The 15,126-nt window shown below is 45.1% G+C and overlaps 1 long non-coding RNA gene across 2 annotated transcripts in view; it reads right to left on the reverse strand.

Annotated features, from left to right (window-relative positions):
* LOC141571048 (uncharacterized) overlaps positions 1-15,126 on the reverse strand; it is a 38,788-nt gene that overhangs the window by 21,285 nt on the left and 2,377 nt on the right. The window contains exon 1 of one of the 2 annotated variants that reach the window (XR_012495541.2): positions 425-665. The exons of the other annotated variant lie outside the window; for it this stretch is intronic. This is a non-coding gene — a long non-coding RNA (uncharacterized LOC141571048). Of the gene's footprint in view, positions 1-424; positions 666-15,126 lie in introns of those variants that run through there. 2 annotated transcript variants of the gene reach the window in all.

Below are 15,126 nucleotides of genomic sequence, written 5' to 3' on the forward strand. Positions count from 1 at the left end.
ATACATGGAATGATGCTTCTTGAAAAAAAGAGATTTAGTAGAAGGAGATGAAGGTGGGTGAGGTGAGGGAGGCAGAGAGGAAATGAGTGAGAAACAGAGTGGAGTGAACCAGAAAGGAAAGACAAAAACACAAGAGATGCAGACAGAGGTCTACAAACATAGGGGCAAAACCACCAGCAACAGAGACATGCTCAGAGGAAAATAGGGGGAAAGAAAGGAAAAAAGAATATCTCTGGAAAATATGATAAATGATGAAAGAATAATATTTGCTATTATCTTTGGGGATATCAACACTAAAAAATAAATGCTGGGTTATAGTTTTAAACTATAAGTGCATACAAAATTTTTTAAAATTTCATACAAATTTGAATTTATTTGTAAGGACCTCAGCATTAGAAAGGATCTTATAGGTGATCTAGGCAACCTCTGACACAGGGCAGGAATCCTCTTTACAGCATCCCCAGAGCTTGCAAGATCAGCTCTTCTTCCTCATCGCTGCCGGTGGAGGGTGCTCAGACTTCATCTAGCTGCTGGGGTCCAGAGTCCAACAGCTGTGACTGAGGGTGAATTGAATCAGCCTCCTCTCCCTCTCAGCTTCTATCCCACTTCCTTACTCGGGTTCAAAAGGATCGCATGTGCTTCCTGCCCCACTTGAGGTATTTGAAAGCTGTGGTCATATGCCCCTTGGAGTCCCTCTCTTCCAAGTTAAGTATTTCCTGTTCCTTCAACTTTCCTCACTGGAGATGGATCCCGGGCCCTTCAGCACCTGCCCCTCCCCACCCCCGTGGGCTCCAGTTCGTCAGGGTCCCCTGGGGAGTATGGTGCCATCACCTGGCAGAATTGAGTGATCACTTTTCTTGTCTGGGGCACACTGTCTTTATTAAGGTAGCCTAAGCTTCATTTAAACCTTCCTCTCTGCCCTTGTTGACAAAGGTCATTTCAATTTGTGAAATATATCAGGTATATAAACAGTACTGACTAAAAGAATCACCTAAGAACCCACCTTTCTGCTTTGACAATCTAATATGATGTCACATCTGCTTCAGACTTTTAAAGTCACATTTTAAGCCACATTTGACTTAGACATTACAGCTACAATTGAAGCCCCCAGGCACCCCTTTCCCATCACCTCCCCTTTCTTCCCTGGAGAAACCATTATCATGAACTTGGTGTTCATCTTTCCCATGAATATTTTTATGATGGTTAAATGTATGAATTAGAAAAGAACAGATAGCATCATTTTGCATGTTTTAAACTTCATGTAAATTGTGACACGCTGTATATATTTTTCTATAACTTAAGTTTTTGAGATTTATCTATATTGATTCATTTAACTGCTATACTTAGCAATCCATTGAATTTTCTACAATGCATTTATTCATATTCCTCTCGATGGGCATTTAGGTTGTTTCCAATTTTCCCTAACAATGCTGCAGTCAATATTCTTTTTCTTTTTTTTAATTTTTATTGGGAAATGTTGGGGGACAGTGTGTTTTTCCAGGACCCATCAGTCATCCTTCAATCTAGTTGTGGAGGGTGCAGCTCAGTTCCAAGTCCAGTCACCGCTTTCAATCTTAGTTGCAGGGGGCGCAGCCCACCATCCTATGTGGGAATGAACTGGCAACCTTGTTGTTGAGAGCTCGTGCTCTAACCAGCTGAGCCATCTGGCCGCCCCTCCTGCAGCTCAGCAGCAGCTCCTTATCTTCAATCTAGTTGTGGAGGGAGCAGTTCACTGGCCCATGTGGGAATCAAACCGGCAACCCTGTTGTTCAGAGCTCATGCTCTAACCAACTGAGCCATCCGGCCGCCCTGCAGTGAATACTCTTAATCATAACTCCTTGAGCACGTGTGTGGGAGTTTCTCTAAGGAAAGTAGCCGTGGCCGGAATGGCTGAGTCATTGACTGTGTGCTTCTCCTTGACATTGCACATTTACTTTTTTTACCATCTGATTCACACTGAGCTTGTGGTCAGCTGATTTCATGATATAAATACCTATCAAGTGAGGTCTCCCCTGATATGTTCTATTTTTAAAAAGCCAACATTGTACTCCCTGAATGTCTCCTATAAACAAGACACTGCGCTAGGCATGTGGTATACAGAAAAATGGTAGGTCCTTTGCCTTCGAGGAATTTACAAATAAATGAAGGTAAATCAGGGCAGGGCTGAGTCTGTAGAGGGAGCATCCTCACTGATGCTCCTAATGATCCACGAAAACCCACTGAGGAGATGCATGCCTTGCTACTTGGGAAAGTAGTGAAATGTGACGACAGTGCGCTGCAGGCCTGACAGCACCTTTCCTTCAAGGATCACCTTCAGTTTCATAACCCCTGACACTTGCGTAGCGCTTCATTGTTTACAAAGTGCTTGCACACACATTATCTATTGCTTCTTATAATATCTCCCCTGGGAGGCTGAGAGGGCACCTATCATCATCCCACTGTAGAGAAGAAGGAGCTGAGGTACAGAGGGGAAGTAAATCCTGAGGCTAGAAAGGCAGAGCCCAAGCCTGAACTCAGGTCTCCTAACTCCAAATCAGTGCCGTCCACTAAATATTACTGAGTCCCCATAGCTGGAAAACCCTGGGGGGAGGGGGGAAGGAGATGTCTCTCTATCTGTCCTTACATCAGGCTGAAAGGTGGACACATTATTAACAAAAGTTCACGATATTATATCTGGACTCCTGACCTCCATGGCTGGCAAAATGCCCTTGACAACCAGGTCACAAGTACTTCTAGGGTCTCCCTCCTCTCTTCCTCTCCTGGCCTAGGTACTCACAATCCCCAAGGGAAAGAACAATTCTACCTGTAGTTGGAAGCATTTACTTTCTAGAAAACACAGTCATAGCTACATTTATAAAACTAGGGTACAGACAGCTGGCACTACTCAATGGTCCTCAAATGCATCGTCCCATTTCCTCTATTGAATCTTTGCTTAGTTTCTTCTCCTGAGTGCTCTCACCTCCATTTCTATCTGTTAAAATCTTACCCATACTCAGAATAGCCAACACAATATTGAAAAAGAACAAAGTCAGAGGATGGACACAATCCACCTTCAAGCATTCTATCGCTTGCAGAAGTTGCATCTCTTGTGGAAAGTATTTCTACCCGGATTAGGTCTTTCCCAGCCCTGCCGCCGGGCAGCTCCTCAGATCCTAAGGCACTTGGTTCAGCACAGAGCACAACAAGCTCTCCACAAGGGTGTGGCTGGGATCAGACACAGGACTACGAAGATGAGACCCTCCCCTCCTCCGTTCGTATCTCTCAACTTCCAGCCCAGCGCTGTATCTCCTCCGCCACCTTGGGCGTCCTTCGGTGCCTGCTGGGCTCCGACTCCTCGTCTGTCTCGAGAAGCGCCTTCAAAAGGGTTGGCCAGGGGCTGCCACCTCTGAAAAGGGACACTTGGCCTGCCCTTCACAGTGCCATGTAAGCAGAAACTATTTTCCCTTCCGCGGCTCCATGCCTGAGGTTGGAGAAGAGCGCCCTCTAGTGTTAGTTCTTGGAAGAGACTCAGCGGCTTCTTCCAGCCTAGGTGAGGCCCCAGGGAAGGGGCCCAGCTGGGATGAGAGGGGCGGTGCTTAACTGGGTATGGCAGAGAGGTGGGGAGGGCGGACAGACCCGACTCTTCAGCCAGAAAGCCCGGCGGTGCGTACTTGGCCTTTCAGGCCTGTTCATGGACCAAACGCACCTGTTCCTTAACCCTTCTCTTGTAACGCCCAAAACTCAGCTCTAAGTCACCTGGCCACAACAAGCTCACCTGCCTCTGTGACTGAAGAAGGGAAAGGTGAGAAAGGCATCAAGCAGTGCGTCTGGGTATAAACGAGGGCACCCGGTTGTTGGTTGAAAGCACCAACCCTGGGGTGGCCTCCGTCTGAGCCTCCGTGGTGCTGCAATGACCAGTAGATCAGTAGTGTCTGCTGCAGGGGGTTGGGGGAGCTTAGCAAGGTGTGAGCAGGCAAATGTTGGGTGGCGTGCCCTGTGAGGATGGTACCAGGACTGCCTGGTGATGGACTTTCCAGGGCCCCACCACCCGATTCTTTGAGAGGGGCAACCCACTTTTTTTCCAATCCTCAGTAAAGTACAGCACAATTCAGATTAAAGCCTCCCCTCCTTTTCCTTCTAAACAGATTAGCTTGCGTAAGCCCCCTCCTTAGCTGCCAGCAGCCAGAGGACATGCCTGTGGTTCTTAGAAGGCAGAGGCTTTGGGAAATGAAGTGGTGGAGGACACCGTCAGTACTACACCCTCTCCCTTCCCAGCCTCACAAATGCACTCAGAATCTTTTTCGTTGCTGTTTTTTCTTGTGAATTATAAACTATCTTCAGCTCTAGGTGACTTTTTGAGTTTAATCAGACCCTAAACTGCTGTACCTACGAGGTCAAACTGAATATTATTTGTATATAATTTTGCCAAGTCTCTTTCCAGTCATAGGTAGGATGACCACCCATTTGGGTTTGCCTGGAACGCTCCTGGTTTACATTTGTCACCCTGGAATAATTATTAATGGTGTTCCCTTTCGTTCTGAAAAGGGTCCCATTTAGATAGTAAATTACAGTCACGCTAATCACAGATAATCTATATAAAAAAACATTTAAGCATTAGGATGCAGAGGATGTGAAAGGTAATGTTACCAAGAATTTGAGCTTTAAATGGTTATTATAATGTTGGCATAAGTAGCTCTCAGCTTCCTGGCAGCTGGAACAAAAGAAAAACATGAAGGGTTAGGAAGTTGATTCTGTCTTGTAAAATGATGCATATTCCATTATCTTGAGGGGCATATTTACCAGGCACTAAATTTTAGGAGGAATTTTTCACATAAATTGTTATATGAGGGACACTGAGTAACATAAGGGACTGTCTTCGGTGGTAGTTTTTGCAGAATTTTCTATGTGGCCATTTTTTATATTGATCCTCAAAAATGATTATGGTTTTCAAATTTTCTCTTTCTCTGTGAAAAATGGGGAGGGAGGGATTAATTGAGATAATATGTGTACAAAGTGTCAAGTGAATTATAACTATCAAAACATTGTAATTTTCATTCTTATTATATTATTCAAAATTCTCCTTTTTTTAATTGAACATGGCACCTTGAGTTGAGCTGCCGCTGAGCTCCCAGATGGCTCAGTTGGTTGGAGCACGTTCTCTCAACCACAAGGTTGCCGGTTCGACTCCCACAAGGGATGGTGGGCTGTGCCCCCTGCAACTAGCAATGGCAACTGGACCTGGAGCTGAGCTGCGCCCTCCACAACTAAGACCGAAAGAACAACTTGAAGCTGAATGTCACCCTCCACAACTAAGATTGAAAGGACAACAACTTGACTTGGAAAAATGTCCTGGAAGTACACACTGTTCCCCTTCCCCAATAAAATCTTTAAAAAAAAATTTCTCCTTTTCTTGATGGGACGGCAGAGAGAGAAAGAGAAAGACATGGCTAGATAGTGGCAAAAAAAGGGTTAAGACTCCTGTTTAACTCTAAATGCTAAGAACACCTCACCAAGCCATTTTGAAATTCTGTCAGGCCACCGGTGGGGGCTGGGGCTGGGGGAGTGGGAAGGTGATACAGAAAGGAATTCAGAGACCTTCAATGGGGGTGGCAGCCCAGATGCAGAGACTAGAAATGGTGTTTTAAGTCATCTCATAAAAAGATGTTATTAACATAATTTTCTTTTAGCAAAGTAAAATTTTTCTCATGGTGTTTGAGTCACTCTGGGTTAAAAAAAAACAAAACAAGGCATCTGTTTTTTGCAAGTTAAGAAAAAGGCTGTTCCCAGGGATACAGCCCCTCGGGGCTAGTTCCAGCAGTGGGGTTTCCAGGATTATAGCACGACCTTCTTTTCAACTTCTTCTCCAGGCCAGTGGGTCTCAAAGTGTGGTCGCTGATCAGCAGCATCAACGTCACCCAGAAACTTGTTAAATATGCAAATTCTCAGGCCTTACCCCAGATCCACCGAATCAGAAATGGGGGTGATTCTTTTGGCACACTGTGACTTGAGAACCACTGCTCCAGGCTGTTATTAGGCCTCTGTCTGGCTTCAAAGAGAGGAGAGAAGCAAACTCATGGCAATTCTCCCTTTGCTGCTCTCCCCCACCCGCCAGGCAGGTTGTCCTTTCCAACCTCCTAATAACCATTGCTTTTTAGGTGTGGCTATTGCACCTGGACTTGCCCCAAAATGTAGTGGCTTGGCCTTTGTTTGATGGTTTGCCTAGCCTATGCTACCTTTACCAAGGACTTCATCTGATGGCCCAGTTTAGTTTTGTTTTAAAGAAAAAGTACTTATCTCTTCAGCTTCTGATATGTATGGCTGATTTCCAATTGGAATAAACTAAAAAGGATCCCATTTATTTTTTTAAGGGTAATTATGTCTCCAGGAAGTGACAGCTATAACAGTCCAGAACGTAAAATTCTGTAGAAACTGCTATTTCCTCCTACAAAGGGCTTTTCACATTTCCAAATAGGTCTCAGCAGAAATAGTTCATCTGAGCCTGAAAGAATATTGATTCACTTTTCAAGGCATACTGAGCCTAACAGTTTTTCTTGCACACCCTGCTATTGCAGAGACCAGTGTTGTGAATACAGATTTGCCAAATGGGGAAAGAACCCTCAACCCTTCTAGCGGAGGGCTTTTCTTGACTAGATATAAACTATAAAAGGAAATGAAAATAATTCTGGCTCTGTGGACCTCAAATTGCCTTGTTCTGTGTCTTTTTTCCCTGTTGAGCTTTCTGGACCACTCAAGGCATTCTTCCCCAAGCTTTATTTTGTATGCAACATGCTACCAGGAGAGAGGCTGAAGCCTTGGAGGGTGGGGCCCAGTTCCTGGGATGCTGGGCAGGAGGGCACACCCTGGAGAGCTGAATTCCACTTCCTGACATCACCAGTGAGCACTACCCATCTGAGCTCTGGCATAAGCTACCTTGGCTAATATTGAGGGGAAAAACACCCTCAAGAATGGGGTAGAGTAACAGACGGAGACAAAGAGAATCAAGAACAGAAGTGTCTTTCCTCTAGGACACTGGTTCTCAGCCTTGAGCTGCACATTAGACTCCTGTGGGAAGCTTTTAAATTTCTGACAACCAGGCCATACTCTGGACCAATTAAATCAGAATCTCTGGGAGTGGTACCCAGGCATCAGCATTTTTTTAAAGCTCACCGGGTAGTTCCAATGTCAGCCAGGGATGAGAACTATCTTTTCAGCATTCACTCCCTCCAGCAACTGCTGCTTCTCCTGCCTCCTCTCAGGAGAACCCTGCATGAGGGCATGAGCCCCTTTGGATTTGTGTCACCTCATATTTTCTTCATTCTTCTGGCGTTGAGAGCCATGATGTAGAATCAGGGTCATCTTATGCTAAGGGAAAATTTTAGTCTGGACTTCTTTTGTTCAGGAACCCTTATTTCCCTTTGGATCTTGTGTCTTTATCAAACTCTGAGTTGGAGTCCCAGAAGAAACCATTGGTTTTATTATTTAATAATAAAATATAAAGACAGGCCTATCATTTGACTTTGAACTTCTTGGTCACTTCTGGTTGAGTATGATCAACAAATGACCCTTTCTTTGGTAAGACAGTGCTTCATGAGAGTAGTTAAAGAAACGCAGAGTCTCAACAATAGGATAGACTCTTAATGTTTTATTGTACAAATATGGTGTCCCCTTTCAAATGTTTATCACCAGGGCCTCTTCCAAACAGCCATTTTAAAGTTTGCTAACTTATAACCAACCAGAAGATCTACCTTGCTCTCCCTCGCTGGGCATAGTGAGGTCTTTTTTTTTTTTTTTTATAAGGCCCCTCCTTTTCTGACGACAAAGCCATTCTTAGAAGGGGTCTTGGGTTGAACTTGTATGTAAAAGACAGCCTGTGATTTTGGAGTCTTCAGGCACTTGGGTGTGGTAGTCACCAACTTTTGCCTAATGAACACTCTCCTCTTTCTTTGTTGCAATGCGACTCTTCTTCTAAACATTAAAAGCCTTTTAAAAATTCTGAAACAGGTGCCCCTACTCCCACCCTCAAATCCCGTCCCCCTCACATACATTAATTCATCATACTCTTGGCAGGAACAAGAGCATGACAGACCAGCAGAAAAAGTGGAAATACACTCTAGGTTGTGGACCAAGTAAGCTGTGGGACACAAGTAAGCTCCTCCCTCTCCTTTACTCCCCTCTGCTGCCTGGGATGCCTCCACTAAGCATCCTCCCCAACCTGTTTTCAATGAAAGAAAAAAAAATGCTGTGTCATTTCAGAGAGGGACTATACACTGGCCCCCGGGTATGTGTCAAAGGGGGATTGGTTTCAGGACTCCCCCAGGAGATACCAAACTCCAAGGATGCTCAAGTCCATTATATAAAATGGCATCGTACTTGCATATAACCTGTATTTGCAAATAGGCTACAGCAGGGTGTGCCTACACACCACTTCATTCACGTGGAGTCAGTGTAGTGCTCAGTGTGTGGCAAAGTCAAGTTTTGTTGGTGGGAAATTTCCAGGATTTGTTTTAGAGAATATTTTCCACAGATGTGAAACACACAGATACAGGGCTGACTCTATTTTTTTTTTTTTTTTTGAGCAAAACTTAGACGTTTATCATTTACATCCCTCACACTGTGTGAACTCCCCACCCCCCATCCACCATCCCCCCGTATGTTCCCAAAACCTCTCACCTTCCCTTTATCCCCACCCCCCCGCCCCTCTAGCAACCCTCTGTTTTTCCTCCATGTTTCCAAAACTCTGACTCTATTTTGAAACTGTTAAATGTCTATTTCGCCTTTGTGTTACTCTTCCGAACCTATTTTATCTTTCCATAAAAGTTGAGTTTGCCGTTTTCATTCCTAGGGAGGATGGACTTACTCTGGATACTCTCCAGTCTGAGGGCCCGGAGACTCTCCCTGTCTCAGAACAGGAGAAATCATTAAGATTTTTGCCTTAGCCCAATTCCCCAGAAAATGGAGGCTGAGGCAAAGCTTGCATGCTAAACCTTTACTGCTGAGAGGGGTTGAGTTCCAAAAAAGTGTAAGTGAGGAAAAAAGGAAGTGAGGAAGCAAAGCAAATCCAAGGTCGCTTATTACCACACAGGCCATAGCTTCTTAAGCAAACACAGCTGGTCGCTCAGGGAATGGGTGTTGATGCAGGGGGCTGGGGTATGAGGCAAGCTAAGCAAGATCTGACTTGGGGGCACTTTCTCCGGATGACAGATTTAACTCTGTGACAAGGACGCCAGGGGATGAGGTTCTAGGGTGGCTCCTAGGAGCCCTGAAAAGTGATAGACAATGCTGAGAGCTGAAGTGGAAATGCCCGCATTGCACTGGCAGATGCAAGTGAAGGAATAAAAAGGCTGAGGAAAGTGGGCTTGCTGGAACGGATAGAGAATGTGAGGCCAGAAGACCGACCAGGGGAGTACATTCTGTGGGGTTGGGTGGGGGGATGACGTTAGCTCAGGAAGGTGAGGGGATTTTTAATCTTATCTGACAAGTCATCTTTATTTTCTAAAATTTCCAGAATAAGCTCTCAGTATTAAATAGTAAAGCAAGCAAGTCACTGAGAGTTCCTCCCTTATGTGCTGAGTTTTCCTGGAGGCAGAGTGCAGATTGTACAAGAGGATGGACCACCTTCAGGGAGATTGAGTGCTTCAAGCCCTAAGATGTGAGGGGCAGAAACAGTCAGCTCTTTGCAGATGAGGTGTGGTGTGGCGGGGTAGGGGACAGGCCCCAGTGTCAGTTCAGCAAACATTTGTGCAGTATTGCCTGTGTATCAGGCACAGTACCAGGCATTGATGGTACAGATATTAATCCGATCTGGTCCATGCCGTCCAGGAGCTCCCAGACTAGTAATCAAGAGCTGGCCCTGGAGGACTTCATGCCTGGCTAGAGAGCATCTCTTTGGGCCTGAGTTGATATTACTGCTGAGACGGGCTGACTTTGAGTTGCTTTCCTAGTAAAGAAAAATCCTCTGATCACGGCCCACACCCCTGAGACTAGGCGAGGTCAGGGCCAGAGCTCCTCCCTGAGGCCCTGTGTAGCAGTTAGAGGGGCTGCCGCCTACTGCCCAGGCTGACAGCCTTCTAGGGAAATCCATGAAGAAAACACGCTGCAGTTGTGTGACATATTTTCTCCGAAGTCTCTGTAGGGTTTTGGCCACCTTGGAAATGAAGAGGAGAAAGACCCGGAAGCAAATGGCTGAACACAATTCCACTGGACTGGAAAGGAGATTCTCGGACTCGTGGTTGTTTCTCCCCAGTGCTTCTCATGCTGCCTTCGCGTGACAGGGTCTCAGTTGCTGTCGTTGATCGAGGCTGGATTGTTATTGGCTGCATCTAACAAATTTTACTCAGTGCCTTTTTTGTTATTATTGTAATTAGGAAAGTACTAAAGGCTCTGACCACAAATTTAGACAGGCACAGATGTAAAGTAAAAACTACCCCTCATCAACCTCTGCTCTTACTAACCAGAAGTAATGACTCTTAATTGCTTCTTATAATTTTCCTTTTAGAAAATTTCCTAGCAAATGTAAGCATCACACACACATGCGCGCACACACACACACACACACACACACACACACAGCTGGTCATACTACACATCAGATCCTTGATTTGCTTTTCTCACTTAAAAATATATATTGAAGCTCTTTCGCACCAGCCTATCCTATTTAATGGCTGCAAAATGTATTTCATTGCACAAGTGTACCATAGTTTAGTTATCCATTCATCATTTGTTGGGTATTTATATTGTTTGCAGCTTTTTGATCTTATAGTGTTATAGTAAACATAATTATGCATACATCATTGGGGACTTCTACAAGTAAATCTAGATGATATTACTAGAAGTGGAACTGCCAGGCTGACTTTTGAAAGATATTGCCAATTGCTCTCCCCCCAAATTTATTTGATATAACTAGTGTATGTACCTGCATATTTCTCTATACCTAGTACCTCCCTGGGACCAGAGCCAGAGGGGCCCCTGCCATGGGGTCCCAAGCTGTAGAAAGCTCTATTCTGGCTCTCCTCTGGGTGTACCCTTCCCGCAGGGCCTGGGTGTCAACGGGATGTGTCCACCTAGAGCCTGCATCATTCGCCTTCTTGACTGTGCTCTGGGTATCTGGGACCCCAGAATTTCCTCCCCAGAGAACCCTAAGCTGACCTCTAGTATCTGCATAGGCCTCTTCTTGGATCCATCTTCTAAATTATGTATGGCTGGTACTCTGATCCCTAAGCCCTAAGGTGGCCACGGGGTAACCATATATGGGGTGTATACAGGGCTTGGATGTGTGGGCCGGGGTGCACACACACACACACACACACACACACACACACACACGCGAGCACAAGGCACCTCACAAGTGGAGGACAGAACTAGGGTAGAGAAAGATGGGGCAGGCTATGGAGTAGGGTCTGGGAGCTGGATCTGGTATTGGAGTCTGAGGATTGTGAGATTTCTAAACTTGAACCTGGCCTTTCAGATTGAGATATATTTAAGGTAAGAGAAAAGAACATTTTATTTAACAGTTTTCTTGATTTGTGACCTTGAAGTATTGAATTATATAATATGTGGGTATACATTTGTATTGTTAGCTTTACTTTGCAAATGTTAAGGGTTTGTCATTTCCAAGTTTTTAATCTCGGCCAATCTATTGGTAAAAAAATGATATATGCAACTGTGGTGGACATGTCTTTGAAATTAGTAAAGTTGAGCGTATTATGTATGTCTCTTAGCTATTTACTTTTTTCCTGTGCACTGCCTTTTCATATCCTTTTTTTCTTTCTTTTTAAATCTTTATCTTATTTATTTATAAATTTTTTTGTGTGTACTAAGCTAATTAGCTGTTTGTCATATGTGTGGCACATGTGTTCTCCTCCCCTTTTTTTGTCATTTATGTTTTGATTTTATTGAGGATATATATTTTTTTGCCATGTAACTGTTTAAACATTTTATGCTTTCAAATTTATTCATCATTTTTTTCTTTTCCCTATTTTCTTTTCTGTCTCTCTCTCTCTCAACGGCTATTGTTTACATGCTATTTATATGTTCTTCTACAACCTATCTTACTCTAAGATTCCTTTAAAACAAAAAAATATTTATGCTTTTTTCCCCCAGCACATCTTGGACATACATTACCTCCTGAGCCAGTCAAAGAACAGTGTCAGAGAGAGGAGAAGAATGGCAGAACAACAACAACAACAAAAATTGAAGAAATGATGGCCAAAATTTTTCCAAATTTGATAAAAACGGTAAACTCACAGACCCAAGAAGCTCAGTGAACTCCAAGCAGTAAGTGGTATAGACCATGTGGTTCAGGGGCCAGGTGGCTTGGTGGTGGCAGGGAGCACAGGTATACATTGCAGAAGGAGCTGCCAAAACCTGTCCCCTGCCAGCTGTCCCTGCCACCAAGGATCCATCATCAGCTGACCTGGATCTTTAAGAAGGTCACCAAGTTACTTGGCCTGGGTCTCAAAGACCTTTAAAACTAAACTTGGGGTATCCAAAGGACTTGAGATTTAGAGCAGTTGTCAGGAAGGCAAGGTTCTAAACACCCTCTAAGGATTGGATTGACGTTGCTACAGCTTTAAATGCCATGGAGCATTGGGAGCAAAATTATGCATTTTATTAAGGGAATAAATATCTACAACTGCATGCTACACAAATTTGCTCAGCTCTAGATTTTAGAAGTATTTTCCAGAGTCTTATTTTAATTAGAGCCCATTGCATTCAATTTTCTATTGTTTCTGGCCCAAACTAAGTTGTCACACTCAAATTAATTTCTCCTAGAAGAGAAGCAAGGCAATTATGGGTGTACACATGGTGAGTAACTCATTACTGGCAGAGACTATTGATATTTTAAGGAGTATTATTTACCTAAAATGTTCAGTGATACACTGTTAGATGATAATATTTAATTAGACTATTAACTCAACATATGACTTAGTTCTTTCTCAGTTAAATGGAGAGCTCTACCTCCAGCCACTTTGGTTCATTGCGGCAGGTATCTCACAAGTGCTGGTACCACTGTTGGGAAGGGGTGCAGGGCACTTTTGTGGCCCTCCACCTTGCCTCCTGCTTTTCTGTCCTGATCACAGCTCTTTGAAACTTGAAAGGGCAGTGCGGCACATGGAGAAGTCAGGAGGGCATCACATTGGATAAAAATGATGGAACATCAGAACTCTAGGCAATCCTCAACATTACCCGTGCCCGCCTTATCAGTCTATGCTCGCAGTTGGAGGCTGGGGAGGAGAGGTTTTAAGGGCACACAGCAAGATAGTGGCAGAGATTGGATGCCTGTTTTAATTGGGGAAGGGGAACAGGACTTTATTGGAGAACAGTGTGTACTTCCAGGACTTTTTCCAAAGTCAAGTTGTTGTCCTTTCAATCTTAGTTGTGGAGGGTGCCGTTCAGTTTCAAGTTGTCCTTTCAGTCTTAGTTGTGGAGAGCGCAGCTCAGCTCCAGGTCCAGTTGCTGTTGCTAGTTGCAGGGGGTGCAGCCCACCATCTCTTGCAGGAGTTGAACAGGCAACCTTGTGGTTGAGAGGACGTGCTCCAACCAACTGAGCCATCTGGGAGCTCAGCGGCAGCTCAACTCAAGGTGCCATGTTCAATCTTAGTTGCAGGGGGCAGAGCCCACCATCCCTTGTGGGACTTGAGGAATTGAACCGGCAACCTTGTGGTTGAGAGCCCACTGGCCCATGTGGGAATCGAACCGGCAGGCTTCGGAGTTAGGAGCATGGAGCTCTAACTGCCTGAGCCACTGGGCCAGCCCTGGATGCCTGTTTTTTGACTCAGAAGTGTTCAGATCTGCTGAATCGCTCATTTCTAATTAGACTCTGGAGTAGAAGTACTTCACATCTTTGTCATTTTTGATGCAGGCAGCCCTTTAAGATCCTGTCCCTCAGAGAACTTTAAGCTGAGCATTTCTCTAATTTCAAAGTCAGCAGCCAGGACCTTGGAAGGAGGGGAGAGGTTTAAGGTGGAGCTGAGAATGGCTTTGCTGGACTCTCACCTAGTTCAGCTGGCCCTACCTCCTGGGACTCTCTGGTGCATCCTGCCTGTCTCTGAGAGCTTATTAGTGAGCCCCTGGAGGGCAGGGCAACTGGGAAATAAAAGAAGCAAAACCTCAAATTGAACAAACCAATTCCTCATTAGCAGTCTTGGGAAAGGTCTGGTGAGAACAAGGCCTGGAAGGTGTTCTGAGATGCCCCTTTCTTGAGATTCTAGAGATAAGCTTTGTAGCCTCCTGCCCCCAACCCCAGCCATTCCTGGGTCTTATCTTTTCAGAGTCTTTTCATTTCTACCAGCTCTTCCTTCTCCTTCAGCCGCTGTCTTGGGCCACAGCTTGCTTCCTGTTCAGAGCCTGCATCCCCATCCTGAGTCAGGGCCTTTTGAGATGACCTGCCTTTGCATGTCCTGAGCCCCCAGTTGGAGCTGCCCTAGAGGGCAGTCCTGACAGCCAGTACCTGGGGGCCTGGTCCTTGCTCGCCTCCCTGACACCCCCTCCTCTGCAGCACTGGCACAGAGGGCTGGGCCAAGATGTGAGGAGGTGGAGGGGAGGGCTTCTGGAGGAATCGCAGGTTTTTGACTTGGGTGACTGGGAAGGAGAGAGAAGGGAGGGGGAAAAGGATGGGAGGGGCTGAAGGAAACATCCCTGAGGAAAATGGCTAATGACGGAGCTGATAGCCAATAGTAAAAGAAAGAGGAATGATACTAAAAGTGATTATGCTCCTTTTTATTTAATTGAGATTTTCTCTTTTTTTCAATTAATAGTATGTTGTTTACTGGAGATGCTTGGGAAGGAAGGCCCCATTGTTCAAAATACCTCTTCCAGGGGCCTGAGAATCTATCAGTTGAGACTCCATTTTTGGGTCTTGAAGCCTTTTTGGTCTTTGGGGCTCTTTTATGAAAAGCTAATATGCCTCCAGAGCCCCGGTGACCTCTGAACAAAGGCCAGTGAACATGCACCAAACTTTCCTGGCCATTCACCGCTCTGCCCACTTACTCTTCTCCTGCCCCTCCCTCTCCCCCTGACCCTCATCCCTGTTCACAGGCTCCAGGCCATAGTGCAGCTCTCTGGGGACCACAGCTATCCCCAGCTTGCTGAGCTTTTGCACACCTAAGGGACATAATTTTTGCTGTTACCTGTATGTGGTGTTCCCTT

Source organism: Rhinolophus sinicus, chromosome 17, assembly GCF_057876585.1.
Source record: "Rhinolophus sinicus isolate RSI-liver-muscle chromosome 17, RSI-T2T, whole genome shotgun sequence".
NCBI classification, from domain to species: Eukaryota; Metazoa; Chordata; class Mammalia; order Chiroptera; family Rhinolophidae; genus Rhinolophus; species Rhinolophus sinicus.